Here is a 16,485-nt window from a genome sequence, read left to right on the forward strand (position 1 = left end):
GAACTTGTGGCCATTTTAAGCCTAGCTAATTTCCCTCTGAGGTGAGAATTAAACCCTGTACCTTCTGTCTGTGAAGTAAAAACCATAAACTTTATGCCAACCCCCTTACAGAAATAATACAAAGAATTTTCAAGCATGCTTAAATATGCTACCAATACAGGTAACTAAATATGAACCACAGAAGGAGAGAATTATGGGTATATTGTGGGTGCTGAGATGAGCGGTCTCAATAAATATCATAAAATGAAGAAATACAAATTTCATGAATTTTAATTCCACCTAGATTTAAGAATGTATTAGAAACCTTAAATATTTGGATCTCCATCAGTTATACCACCCATATTCAGTACCACAATCTCAATCAGCTCTTCAAATACAGTATTGTTGCTGTTGGGTTTGTCTAATCATTAATAATTATTAACTTATTTTCTTTGTTTTTTATCTTGTTCAACTCTTGCTACCCTTCTAAGTCTCACCAAAGTTATATCGTATGTCTTAAATCTTATCATCCCTAAACAGTAATGCCGTTCTTGAACATACTTTACTCCACAGTTTTCACAACATCTTCATCTTCCATATTAATTCAAATTACTTCCTTTGATCTGGTTTGAGAAAGCTTATATAAGTTAAAAATAATATCAGATGTTATCTTCTGGCAATATCTAAACACAGTTTTCTTAACACTAGTTGTATCAACAGAAATAACAGAAGAATTATCCTTTTGTTACTACCATATCTTTTCATAATTTTTAATACTTTTTTTTCTGTTTAACTTTTCATATAGTATTTTCTTCTTCTAATTCTGCATTTTGTTCTGTTTCGTTTCTCTTCTTCTATATCTAAGCCTTTAAATCTTACTTAAGTGATTTAATATAGAGACTGTCCATAGAACACAATTACTCTTCTCTGAGAAAGATTTGCATGAATTGAGTTTGCTTGCTAACACTGCACTCTCAGATGTCACATCTGCAAAAGTTTTATTTCTCAAATCTATGATAGCCCTTATATTTTGAATCAATAATTCTAGCAGTACTACAGTATTGCAAAGACAGTATATGTCTCTATTTTTGTTCCTGGCTTCATCCTCACTATTTTCAAATATGTCCTTCTCATCAGAGCTGCATCAGATTTAGCTATTTTCATGTTTCTTACCAATGCCTGGTAGCTCTTCTTCATTCATGAGTCCTTCTTGCTTCCTGTTGCTGCCTCCATGATGTCATTGTATTGCTGTTTATCCTCCTTGTTTGTAACTTGGTCATCTTACAGGAATCTGAAGACAGTGTTTCCAGCCCCTGAAGAAAAATCAGGATTCGTGACAAAGTTTTGTAAAAGAAATTGCTTATTCATACCTTACTCCATGACAGCCTACATTTTCAGAATGTGGTTCTGTTCTATCAATTAATTTCAGCAGTTCTTCATTTTCTATGCCGCCTTCTTGCAAATAGGCTATCTTGACACCCTTCAGCAGTTTGTACCATACAGTTTGCATCAATTACTGTTCTTTGTGCCAGAAACAAACATTCCTATTCTGACATATTTCCATCCTGCTTCTCTTGTTCCTCCATTATACTACTTGTCTTGCCATCACACAGTTAGATGCCTCACACCAAAAAGTCCCCAATGCCTTGGCCCAATTTCCTCTTGATAGTATGAATACCATCTTTAGTTTGCCCTAAAAATGGGCTATGCCTAGAGGGACTAACTGAATCAGCAAAATTATGTGAGTAAGTAACAGAATAAGTAAATAAATAAATGAAACCAGAATTACCCCACTGTATGAAGAAAATACTTTTTTAAACTTGTTTTTTTTTTTTTTTTTTTTTGCATGAATGGTCCTATAGAACATATCAGACACATCTCTTGCATCACTTTAATAAGTCTATCAACTGACTCTACCTTTCCCTTAGCCATGCTGTTTGCACAAACCTATCAGTGATACATAATTATTCAAGCATCTATCAAGATAGAGCAGGAATATGTGGGAGAAAAGCTGTATTTTGTTACATTCCTGACATTCTGGAATCCTGAACTGAAGTTCCTCAGTAGAGTAAATGAACCTGTGTTGGGTTTATTACTTAATGTCATATGAGACACATCTAATTCAAATCAGAAGCAGAGATTATTCAGGGACCTGCATTTTGTCTGCAAGGGAATGAAACTACAAGCATATCTTCCAGTGGGAGCACAGTCTCTTCAGTTTGCTTAACTCAGTGTGAAATGATACAGTGTCTTTCTGTTTCGGATAAAACAAACGCACAAACATTGTAACTTACTACTTTATTGTTTATTAATGATACATGTTAGAAAGTACAAAGATAACTTTACATAAGTAACATTACAAAATGTAGCAAAATTACTTTTCACAATTTACAAAACAAATATGTATCTGTTTTTATACCATTTTAATTCTGTAACACATTGATTTTATTTTTCTACTACTTATTAACCTACTTGAGAAGATGTATTTACTTATAACTGATAGCTCATTTTAACCATTACAAAACTAAAACATTTTATATCTGCTATTAAAAAGTGTCTCTGCAGTATATCCTGACATAATCAATAAACTGCATTTTTACACATTTCAGGTAGTGATGGTTTAACATGTGCAAACAGTACTAAAGAGCATGCAAGGCAATTAGTAAACACACTGTAGTCTGTATAACTGTGTCATTTTGTGTTACGGTATGTTTAAATCATTTGTTTTGTCTTTTTTGTGTTCACAAACACTGATTACTATGAAATGACACATGGAGCATGCTCTAAGTGTAAATAATGCTTCTAAATGTGCCAGTTGCACATGGCATACCAGAAAGCTATATAAAGGATAAACGTTTGTTGGGATACATTCAGCAGCAGATTACTAAATAGGTCCTTTATTCTAAGGACCATTTTTCTATCCAGACAAGTTTAAATTAGATTTTACAAACAAATGAGAACTTCAGTATTAGGCTGGACTAATTTTGATATGTAGCCCATAAATACTGCTTCCATATGAAGAAAATGTAACACGGAAAACATGGGAATGGTCATTATGATGATATATGATGCATGTATCTAAAGCTTTGCTGAAGAAGAAACCGCTTGTATTTTGCTTTCAATTATGTATGGTGCTTTAATATATGAATAATTTATATGATTTAGCATTTAAGAGTGTGTTTCAGCAAATAAAAAAATTGCAAAATGCTATGTAATAGTAGTACAATTTCATATGACATATCTGTGTGTGTGTACGTATATATATATATATATATATATATATATATATATGTGTATATATATATATATATATATATATATATATATATATATATATATATATATATGTTACGCACAAGATACATAATATAAGCCTTTTACCATTTACCAACCACAGAATTTGTTGGGTCAGAAAGACACAATTCATCAGAAAAGCTTTTGTGAAACTGACTTAGCAATGCCTTCCTTCATGCATGAGCAAGGCTACTGTGAGGGGACAAGGGGGACAAGTTGTGTCTTCCTTATGCAGCTCGTCAGTGGGTAGTACTTAGTGAGTTGAGTGCAACTTTAAATTTTTCTGAAGAGTATAACCCAGCCACTGGGGATGCACAAGCCAGTGCATTTCTTTGTGCCGGTCCCCAGCCCGGATAAATGGGGAGGATTGCATCAGGAAGGGCATCTGGTGTAAAAATTCTGCCACATAACTTATGGCGTGAAAATTTCATATTTCCATACTGGATCGGTCGAGGCCCAGGTTAACAACGACCGCCACCAGTGCTGTTAGCCAACAGGGTGCTGACGGAAATTGGGCTACTGTTGGCCGAAGGAGAAGAGGAGGGCGAAGGCATGCCCAAAGGCAGGAAGAGAGGAGGAAGGTTAGGAGTGTAGCAGTGAGGGTAGGAACTTTGAATGTTGGCAGTATGACTGGTATAGGAAGAAAGCTAGCTGATATGATGGAGAGAAGGAAGGTTGATATATTGTGCATGCAAGAGACCAGATGGAAGGGTAGTAAGGCCAGGTGTTTAGGAAACAGGTTCAAATTGTTCTATCATGGTGTGGATGGCAGGAGAAATGGGGTAGGGGTTATACTAAAGGAACTATATGCCAAGAGTGTTTTAGATGTGAAGAGAGTGTCTGAAAGAGTGATCTTTATGAAGCTCAAAATTGATGGTGTAATGATGAATGTTGTTAGTGAATATGTTCCACAAGTTGGGTGTGCGATGGATGAGAAAGAGAAATTTTGGAGTGAGTTGGATGAAGTTGTGGTGAGTGTACCCAAGGGTGAGAGATTATGATTGGAGCGGACTTTAATGGGCATGTTGGTGAAGTGAACAGAGGGGATAAGGAAGTGATGGGTAGGTATGGTAGGAGAGGAATGCAGAAGGTCAGATGATTGTGGGTTTTGCGAAAAGGATGGACATGGCTGTGGTGAATACGTATTTTAAGAAGAGGGAGGAGCATAGGGTGGCGTACAAGAGTGGAGGAAGATGCACACAGGTGGATTATATCCTATGTAGGAGGGCCAGTCTGAAGGAGATTGGAGACTGTAAAGTGGTGGCAGGGGAAAGTGTAGTTAAGCAGCATAGAATGGTGGTCTGTAGGATGACGGTGATGAAGAAGAGAAGGAGGAGTGTGAAAGCAGTGCCAAGGATTAAATGGTAGAAGTTAAAAAAGGGTGATTGTGAAGTGGAGTTTAGGGAAGAGTTAAGACAGGCACTGTGAGGCAGTGAAGAGTTACCGAATAGCTGGGTAACTATAGCAGAACTAGTAAGGGAGACTGCTAGAAAGTTGCTTAGTGTGACATCTGGACAGAGGAAGGAGGACAAGGAGACCTGGTGGTGGAATGAGGAAGTACAGGAGAGTATACAGAGGAAGAGGCTGGTGAAAAAGAAGTGAGACTGTCAAAGAGATGAAGAAAGTAGACATGAGTATAAGGAGATGAGACCCATGGCAAAGAGAGAGGTGGCGAAAGCTAAGGATAAGGCATATGGAGAGTTGTATGAGATATTGGACACTAAAGAGGGAGAAAAGGACCTGTACCAATTGGCTAGGCAGAGGGACAGAGCTGGGAAAGATGTGCAGCAAGTAAGGGTGATAAAGGATAGTGAGGGAAAGGTACTCACAAGAGAGGAGAGTGTGTTGAGTAGATGGAAAGAGTATTTTGAGAGGCTGATGAATGAAGAGAATGAGAGAGAGAGAAGGTTGGATGATGTGGGGATAGTGAATCAGGAAGTGAAACAGATTAGCAAGGAGGAAGTAAGGACAGCTATGAAGAGGATGAAGCATGGAAAGGCTGTTGGCCCAGATGACATCCCAATGGAAGCATGGAGGTGCTTAGGAGAAATGGCAGTGGAATTTTTAACTAGATTGTTTAATGAAATTTTGGAAAGTCAGAGGATGCCTGAGGAGTGGAGGAAAAGTGTTTTGGTACCTATCTTTAAGAATAAGGGTGATGCGCAGAGCTGCAGTAACTACAGAAGGATAAAATTGATCAGTCACAGCTTGAAGTTATGGGAGAGAGTAGTAGAAGCTAGGTTAAGAAGGGAGGTGATGATTAGTGATCAGCGGTATGGTTTCATGCCAGGAAAGAGCACTACAGATGCGATGTTTGCTCTGAGAGTGTTATTGGAGAGATACAGAGAAGGTCAGAAGGAGTTGCATTGTGTCTTTGTAGACTTGGAGAAAGCATATGACAGGGTGCCTAGAGAAGAGTTGTGGTATTGTATGAGGAAGTCTGGAGTGGCAGAGAAGTATATAAGAGTGGTACAGGATATGTAGGAGGGTAGTGTGACAGTGATGAGGACTGCAGTGGGAGTGACAGATCCGTTTAAGGTGGTGGGGGATTACATTAAGGATCAGCTCTGAGTCCTTTCTTATTTGCAGTGGTGATGGACATGTTGACAGATGAGATCAGACAGGAGGCCCCGTGGACTATGATGTTTGCAGATGACATTGTGATCTGTAGTGAGAGTAGGAATCAGGTTGAGGAGATGCTGGAGAGGTGGAGATATGCTCTAGAGAGCAGAGGAATGAAGGTCAGCAGAGCTAAGACAGAATATATGTGTGTAAATGAGAGGGAGGGTAGAGGAATGGTGAGGATGCAGGGAGTAGAGCTGGTAAAGGTGGATGAGTTTAAGTACTTGGGATCAACAGTTCAGAGTAATGGTGAATGTGGAAGGGAGGTGAAGAAGAGAGTACAGGTAGGGTGGAATGGGTGGAGAACAGTGTCAGGAGTGATTTGTGACAGATGAATACCAGTAAGAGTGAAAGGGAAGGTCTACAAGACAGTAGTGAGACCAGCTATGTTATATGGGTTGGAGACAGTGGCAATGACAAAAAGGCAGGAGTCAGAGCTGGATGTGGCAGAGTTAAAGATGTTAAGATTTGCACTTTGTGTAACTAGGCTGGATAGGATTAGGAATCAATATATTAGAGGGTCAGCTCATGTTGGACAGTTTGGAGACAAAGCAAGAGAGATGAGATTGCGTTGGTTTGGACATGTGCTGAGGAGGGATGATGGGTATATTGGGAAAAAGATGCTAAGGATGGAGCTGCCAGGTAAGACGTAAAGAGGAAGGCCTAAGATAAGGTTTATGGACGTGGTGAGAGAGGACATGCAGGCGGTTGGTGTGACAGAGCAAGATGCAGAGGATAGGAAGAAATGGAAAGAGATGATCCACTGTGGCGACCCCTAATGGGAAAAGCTGAAAGATGATGATGTGATCTGAATAAATGGTACTCTGTAACATAATATATATATATATATATATATATATATATATATATATATATATATATATATACACACACACACACACACACACACACACACACACACACACACACACACACACACACACACACGCACACACACACACGCACACACATATACAGACAGACATAAACACATATGTAAGTATTTATATAGCATATATCATGGACAGAAGTAGGTCAAAAATTAAAAACAATAGCTGGGTGCACAAGACCCAGGATAAAAAAGTGCCCAATCCTGGTAGAAGCACTGGTGCCAGGATTGGAAAAAATTACAGTGTAGAATCCTCAAAATATGGAAACATTCCTACAATGGGGCTAGGCCAGAGCCAGGGGGAGGATGTAGCAGTCCATAAAAATCACTAAAACTGATAGGCCAAAGAAAAGCCATAAAGATGACAGAGTGGACTATCGAGGAAAAGAAAGAAATCATGTATTGTTACTATTATGCAATAAGCCCAGAATTTCCAGACACAAGATATACAAGAAGATTGAGAGAAATTAGAAAAATGAAAAATACTTCCATGAGAAAAAGTGTCAGAAGCTTCAAATAAAAATGTGTGGTCATTAATACAACAAATTTGTGAAAAACAGTACATAGACCAAGAAACTTTGATCTGTTTGGAAAAAGAAGCATCTGAGGAACTGCAAAAATATAAACAACAAAACTTAGATATTTTTTGGAAAGTATAAAAAGAAAATATGGACATGGGAAAGAAAGAGAGATTTGATATGGTGCAATATTTATGCAAAGGAGAAAGCCAAATTAATCAACATAAAGAAGGCAGCCCCAAAGATATTCAAAGCAATACAGGCAAAGGCATCCAAACATGCAAAATTTCACAATAAAAAAAACAAAAAACAAAACACAGTATCAAAAAGAGTGAACGTAGAAAAGAAGATTACTAAAGTAGGAGCTAAAAAATAGAAGTTGAAGTTATGGAGTGCCTGCAAAGTGAAGGATTTGATGTTGAAGGTCTAACACAGTTTACATCACAGCATGATGGAACGAGTCCCCAAAATAAGGAGAAACAGGAAGATCAGGAGATATCTGAAGAAATATGGACATGGGAAAGAAAAAGAGATTTAATATGGTGTAATAGCTATGCGAAGGAGAAAGCAAAACTAATCAATACAAAAACAGCAGCACCACAGATATTTGGAGAGAAATACGGGCAAAGAAATCCAGACATGGAAAACTTTACAACACAGAAAATAAGACTAAGAGGAAAAGAAGAAAAGAAGTTAGTAATGGAGAAGTTAAAGAAATAGAAACTGAGTTTATAGACTACCCCCGAAATGAAGGATTAAGTGTAGAAAATCTAATTCAGAAAGCACCTCAATGGGATAGAGCAATGGACCTCCAAATTAGGGGGAAACCAGTAGAATGGGAAGCAATTGGTAAGTTGCCATATGAAGATATTTTGGAGCCTTCTACAGGAAACCAGTATAAATGTTCACTTGAAGCTGAACAGCAAGGAAAGAAACAGGAAACTGCAGAAACTCTGATGTAGTCAATGATGAGGAGTGATAGGGCAGTGAGTTCCCATATGACAGCTCAATGGATGGCACAGGATACAATTAAAGAGAATGTGCCACATAAAGACGCAACCAAACTTTCTATAGAATGCCTGCAGGAAATTGAAAACAAAAAAATGTGCCCTCAGTTTAGAAGAAAACAAGCTAAGAGTTGAGTTGCTTGACTTATATACATATATATATATATATATATATATATATATATATATATATATATATATATATAAATAGATCAATGAAAGGAATAGGCTGCAGAAGATCAATAAAACCCACAAAGGCCAGAAGTCTGATAAAACAAATCAACACAGTAGTTAGGATTATCCACAGAGATCCATGTGATATAACAGGATTAAACAGGATATATTACTGTGCAGCTAAATTAATAACTGATAAGGTTCTACCACAAGAACACATGGTAGTGATGGAAAGGAAGGGGAGAAATCGAATACCATCATGGACATAAAACTATAACACAAGACAAGAAGTGTCACTGTTAGAAGAGTATAGAACAGGGAATAGATCATCAAAAATACTTAGAAAGACAGATGTGATAAAAGCAATGTGCAGTATTAGAACAGATCAGAATCTATCATGCACTATTGCAAATAAACTAAAAATGTTAGCACAAGCAGATAAACGTAGAAGATACACTGATAAAATGTAAACGAAAAGTACAAAATAAGCAATTTCTTGATGACCCAAAAGGTTTTATAGAGAATTGGGAAACAAGGTAAAAGGAATTGAAACACCACCAAAAAAAGGAGAAATAGATACAGTTTGAAGAAGTATCTATGAAGATCCTGTGGAATATAACAAAGTTCCTAAATGGATAGAAGAAATAAAAGAAAGAATAAGAGGTTTAAAAGTACAGGATATGAAATGGGATGAGGTAACATCCAGAGAGATTGAAACAAAGTGAAGAGAAGTCTCTAATTGTAAAACCTCAGGCCCAGATTCAGTACCTAACTTTTGGTTAAAAGTATTAACATCATTACACGAAGATTTAGCCATGAGTAAGAACTATTTATATGCGCACCCCGAACAGACACCAACCTAGCTAACAACAGAAAGAACAATGCTCCTACTTAAGAATGAACCTGCAAGCTACCTTAAAAATTATAGACCAATAACTCTGATGACATATAAACTATACACTGGAATTGATGCCAGCAGAGTTTATAGTCATTTAGAAGAAAACTCAACTATGGCAGTAGAACAAAAGAGTAATAAAATAAAGTCATATGGAGCAAAGGGTCATTTGTTGTTAAATAAAGTCATAGTAGAGAACTGTAAAAAGGGGAAGACTCTAAGTATGGTATGGATTGATTACAAAAAAAGCATTTGATAGTATCCCACATTCATGGCTAAAAGAGTACTTAAAATATATAAGCTACACTCTACACTGATCAACTGCATTACAGTGACCATGAAACAGTGGCAGACCACTTTGCAATTAAGCCATGATAAAGGACAAATTATTATTTCAGGGATAAAAAATTCAAAGGGGGATATTCCAGAGTGACTCCCTGTCACCGCTGCTATTCTGCCTTGCCCTTAACCCATTAAGCTGTCTATGTAACAGCTCAGGCCATGGCTATAATTTGGCTTTTAGAAAACAACAAAGTGCAAAGACTTCTCATTTTCTCTTTGTCGATGATTTAAAACTGTATAGCTCATCAGATGAGGAACTGAAAGCACAATTGTAAGTTGTCAAAACTTTTTCAGATGATTTAAGAATGTCATTTGGTCTTGATAAATGTGTAAAAGCAACCTTTAAAGCAGGAAAATTGCAGCACCAAGAAAACATCAGTTTGGGACAAGAATGTGATGTAAAAGAATTTGAGCAAGAAGGAGTGTATAAATATTTGGGAAATGATGAAGGATCAACAATACAACATGAACAAATACAAATAAAACTTAGTAAGGAATACTTTAGAAGACTTAAATTAATCCTGAAAACAGTGTTTACATCTAGGAACAAAATCCTGGCTATAAACCAATTTGCTCTTCTGTCCTAACTTACAGTTTTGGAGTGACAGACTGGCCCAAAAACTTGATGGATAGATTAGACAGGAAAACAAGAAGGATGCTTCATGCTCACCAAATGATTTATAAAAGTCAGTGCATACCAAGATTTTATATTCCCCATTCTGAAGGAGGGGTGGGCCTCCTTGAGATTGATATATGTATAGATCTGCAATCATGTGAAAGTTTTGAAACATGAGGAGAATAAATCTAAGATGACTTCCCTGCTTAGTCTAGCAGAAGCATATCGGCATCAAGCAGGAATGGAAATCAAACCACAAGTTGATAAAAATCTGGCAGGAACTGCATGTGCCAAAAAACAAAAGAAAGAATATAAGGTGAAGGACCAGATGAGAAGGCAAGAAATGTGGAAAATGCATAAATATAGTTGCAAGTATAGAACCCCCCTCATGTTTATCAGGAATGAATGCAGGAATGGTTAAGGGGACGCAAATTCAAACCAAGTGATGAAAGGTTAATATTGGCGGCACAAGATAGTGGGCTATGTACACACTGGTTTACAAAGTCCATTGAACATGTGGGAGAAACAGACAAATGTTGGTTTTGTAAAACAGAATTGGAAAGAGTTGCACACCTTGTTGCTGGTTGTGACATACTAATGGCAGACGAACTGTATACCGAAAGGCATAATAATGTGGCAAGACTGTTGCACTGGGGATTGTGCAAACATTATGGTATTGAAGTGCTTGAAAAACACTGGAAACATCAGCCACAAAGCATTATAGAAAATGATGAAGTCTGCATCACATGGGATCATCCATTACCAACAGTTCAAAAGACAGATGCTAGAAAACCAGATATAGTGATCCATGAAAAGAAGACAAAAGTAGCATTGATCATTGAAATTGCCACACCCAGTGAGTACAGTGTCTTGCTTACAGATAGTCATAAAGTTATAAAATATCAGGATTTGCAGGCAGAAATGAGAGCAATGTGGAAGAAAGATACCCAGACAGTTCCAATAGTAGTAGGAGCAACGAGTCTTGTAAAAAAGAATCTACAATCATATTTAGATATATTACCAATACATATAACTTCATATGAATTGCAGGAGTTGTCATTACTGGGCACATTGCAGGTGCTGTGAAGAGCATTTCTGGCTGACATCAAAGATTGAAACAATACTAATTTCATGAACTTTAATCGTACTTTGACTTAGGAATGGGGTCAATTCCCGTCAAGATATTAGAAACCCAAAACATTTGGAGAAATTAAAAAGGAAAAAACTTATATATATATATATATATATATATATATATATATATATATATATATATATACACACACACACACACACACACATATATATATATATATATATATACATATATATATATATATATATATATATATGTGTGTGTGTGTGTGTGTATCTACTTTCATTCACTGAAAACACATTTCACTGAATTTTAATTGACCCACACCAAATTACTGAAAGCTCAAATCACTGAAAACTCATTTCAACGAATCACATTTCACTGAATGTAAGTACTGTTGGGCAAATAAAACAGTTCTATGTTTCTTGATCGAAATTTCACAATCTCGAACAAGAAACATTGAGACCCATTAATTTGAAAGTGCACTTTCGCAAAAGCCAGTTCTCCGAACTGGAAAAAAAAAGCCTACTTTAAACAGTATTTTGCAGAGGGGCAAGCCCACCTGCACCCCCACTCCCCCCCACTTAAATATACTAACTCCGAGATCAGACTACAGTGGGGAAAGGGATATATTTCTTTATCCCCACTGTAGTGTGCTTCGGAGACTGGCTTTTGCGAAAATGCACTTTCGATTTAGTGCACTTCCGCTTAAATGGGTTCGATCTTCTGGTTGTCGAGAAAGTGTGTTTTTGACAATCAGAAGTAGACCCAGTAAAACATATATGCCCATTTCCACACTGTAGTGCGATAATGGAGTTAGAATATATAGTTGGGGGGTATGTGGGGCATAGCTCCCCAGCTAGTTTGCTTTTATATTTATGAATCTCATTTCACTGAAAGCTAACAATATAAAACCAAAAGTAGGTGGGGGCTACGCTCCCCACACCCCCCAATGTGGGGGGCTGTGCCCCCACAGCCCCCTTAACTATATATACTAACTCCAGGATCGCACTACAGTGGGAAAAGGGCCTATACATTTTATTTGCCCAGCAGTACTTACATTCAATGAAATGTGATTCGGTGAAATGAGTTTTCTGTGATTTGAGCTTTCACCGATTTGGCGTCAATGATTTAAAATTCAGTGAAATGTGTTTTCAGTGAATGAAAGTAGACCTATATATATATATATATATATATATATATATATATATATAGACAGATACACACACACACACACACACACACACACACACACACACACACACACACACACACACACACACACACAAGAACATTTACACTTTACTTCTGATTACATAACATTTATGTGATTTTCATCTCTACATTTTTTATGTTTGTTCCCTTCCATTTCTTTCATTTCACAGCTGTTTACCTAACACTGTATCTAGACTAGAGATAAGTAGCAATTCTATACTTAAAAAGTAACAGAGATACATGTTTTGCAGTTATTGGTAGTCTGACTATAACATTCTTTGGCAGTTTAAATGTGCAACCATTATTTCTTATAACACTGACACACTGGACTTGTAAAGATGTATTGACTGGGTTGTTGCTATGGTTTTAATGGTATAAACTCAGTCCTGCCATTGCATGGTTGCCTCATCTGAAAGACCTACCAATGTTACATAAATAATATTGTTTAACTTCTATAATTTGTTAGGAAATATGTTCTTAGCATAGTTTCTCTAACAAGTTCATGTTCTGAATATGGCTAACTCGAGGGAGATTTTATTTGAACCTGAAGTGTCCAAAACCTCATCTCTGAAGTATGGAATAAGGGTAGTAAAATATAGAACTGTGGCAATATATTTAATTATTGTCACTGTTTTTTGTATGGACAGAGCAAAATCAGCTACTTTAAGGGCATGGTTATGTTGATATATCTTTGTCAAAGAAACAGTTAATAGTGTTCAGCTGTATCATGGCAGTACTTATAAAACTACTCTGTGTAGGAAGTGAAGTATAACCACTGAAGTCCAATGGTATGCTACTGCTGCAGACTGTAAAAACAGTTAGATATTAACTGACATAAGTATATAATCATTTAATTTAGTGTTTTGTTTACATAAGGTGACCCATGCGGTATAAAAATAACAAACAAGTGACTGGACAAAAATAAATAAATAGCAAATGTACTGATTCTTATGGTTATTATGTAAATAATTAACTTTTGTGCATCACTTGAGGTAATTTTTGGTTACTTGAGCTGGCTGTAGTGGCAAAGGTGGGGGGGGGGGAAATAAATCCTGACTATGATCCAGATGGCTGCAGTTTGAATAGTAGCTTGGGTGCCTGTTGCAAATAGCACAAGGGGAAGAGAACAGCGTACTTTGCCATATTGTCACTTTTCAAGGGTATATGGCAGGACACATGCCCAGGCACTCATTCCAGTGTATGATCCCGGTATAGACTAGAGAATCAATGAGAGTGCTAGCATTAAATGGCAGAGTAATCTTGAAGGTTAAGGCACCCACAGAAATGAGTGATGCGCCCTCACCAATACAAACTGCATGCTGAACCCTGGTGCAATTATGGGCATGCACAGAGGAATTAGAACTTAAAGACATAAAAGCCCTGGCCTCAAAGAGGTGATATCTCTGCTCTCTGCTGCTTGTCTGTCAACTCAACAGAGAGCTGGGGGAGACTGATGGTCAGCAAGGCAGAATGAAAAAAATAACAACAACAACAAAACTGGTTACTTGTCAATTACTTAGACCCAATGCTCTGTGGTCAAGGCTCTGTGCTCGTTTAATGTAACATCTTACTGCTGTAACATAATAATACAAAATGTACTTATCAGAAAATGTAATACTGACAAAAATACTAATATGAATCAAATATCCACCAAGCAATGGTTAATATGCAACAATATTGTATTGCTTACCAGTTTCAGAAACTGCTTGGTATATACAGAATTTGTTAAAAAGGATTTGCCTGCAATACTGATATATTCCCAAGGTCTTGTAAATGAAAAAAAAAAAAAAAACATCAAAAGATGCACACCACACACACACACACTCACACACACACACACACACACACACACACACACACACACACACACACACACACACACACACACACACACACACACACAATGGAAGTAGGTTGGTATCAGTTTATTTTGTGGCAATGACACATTCAGACATCTTGCAGAAACAACCAAGGAAAACTTAACATTTTTTCTTACTTTTTGAACATCTGTAATACATTTTCTTATTAAATTCTGCACCATTTATTTGCAGAGCTATCATACAGGGGGTCACTGTCAAGACCTCTCTGATGCCAAAGCCCTTCAGTGATAATTTACATTTGTAAATAACTGGTGTACTAAAAATGGGTTCAAATTACATGCTAAAAAGTGCAATATTGTGACATTTGGTAAACACCCCCTCCCTCTAGCATACAATATAGACAATACCAAACTCCACAATGAGAATGTTGGTAAAGACCCTGGAACTCGGGTTGGAAATTCCCTCTTCTTTGATTATCATGTAAAAACAGTAGCCAGAAAGTCCTACTTAATGTATATAATTGCCAAAACTAATATCATCCAGATCTAAATAGGTCAGCATTTATTAGGCCAATTATTGAATAAATATCCCCTTTGGGATGTTATTCATTAGATAGCCATCCATCCACAATCCCTTTTCCCATTTTTTTTTTTTTTTGCACATGGGGTCAGGGTTTCACTACAATGGTGACAATCATCTAGAGCCAAGGTTTACGCCACTGGGTGGCTAGCCCTGCTGTGGTAATTCTTCCACATCACACACTCATACCTATGACCAATTTAGAGTGTCCAGTCCGCCTCCTGCATGTCTGTGGAATGTGGGAGGAAACTGAAGCACCTGGAGGAAACCATCAAACAATTAGAAAGACATAAGAAGTTCCTAACTAAGAAGATTGCTGTCTTAAAAACCCTAAGGTACCAGAAAAGACTGCCTCTTTATTCAGTATCTTATATACTCTTGAAGGGAGAGCATTCTACTCCCATGCCATTAGTGACCTAGTGGTACTGGTCCCTTTTATCTCCACAATCAAATATTCTCACAAACACCAGAACCAAGGATCTAAATCTTCATCAGCTAGTAAATAAAACACAGTAGAGACAGAGCTTCATTATATAGTACCTTCTGCACCTATGGAATAGACTCCACCTGCAAATTTAGCAGTGTGGTACATTATCTTCCCTTAAATAGGAATTGGCTGATTAGATGAGGTATTCACAAATTCACCTGTAGCATGATTCACCTACCCTACTCGAAAAAGGAGGTACGATCCAAGGGTGGATACTGGTAAGGCATAAGAGATTACAAGACTCAGTTCCCTTGTATTTCCTGTGATCCTATGATACACACCTTAGTATGTGGTTTCAGTATTCTTTCTTTCTTTCTAACAGAAATTCAGTGATTTGAACAGATGTTTGACTTTTCTGTTAATTCTTGTTCCAGAGGGAGATCAACATAATGATTATTTTGCTGGAATATGTCAATGCCCATTTAAGGAGAAACTCCACACTGGTTAATAGTAGCTTGAAGTGTTTCTGCATTAGCAGAGTTTCAGCTGGACTTTCTCAAATACTATCACAATACAGTCCTTTTGCCTGACAGCATCTTAACTGCATAGTTACACTGACAGTCTATTAGAACTTTAAAACATATTATGTGATGGTTGTGATACACAGCACAACTAGTCATTCACTGAGGAATAAGACATCATAAATGCCAGCATCTGAAGTTAACATTTTTTCATGATAAATTTCTACCACTGTATAAAAGAATAATTCTACAGTTGTGGTTATAGTGTCTTGTGCAATGCAACTTCACACTTAATTAATTCTTGCTAAGTTGAAGGAAAACAATAAATTAACATTTAGAACATCTAATATTACTCCAACAGTGGCATTTGGAAATGTCTGTATTTCTAGTTTGTTTTTGTAGACATTTCAGCATTGATCATTGAGAAGTACTGAAGCATAAAGCAATGCAACCGATCAAATCTCACTCTGCGGTGACTGTTATTGTTTTGT

The sequence above is a fragment of the Protopterus annectens genome, chromosome 3.part0 (genome assembly GCF_019279795.1).
Source record: "Protopterus annectens isolate FY-2018-M chromosome 3.part0, PAN1.0, whole genome shotgun sequence".
NCBI lineage: Eukaryota > Metazoa > Chordata > Ceratodontiformes > Protopteridae > Protopterus > Protopterus annectens.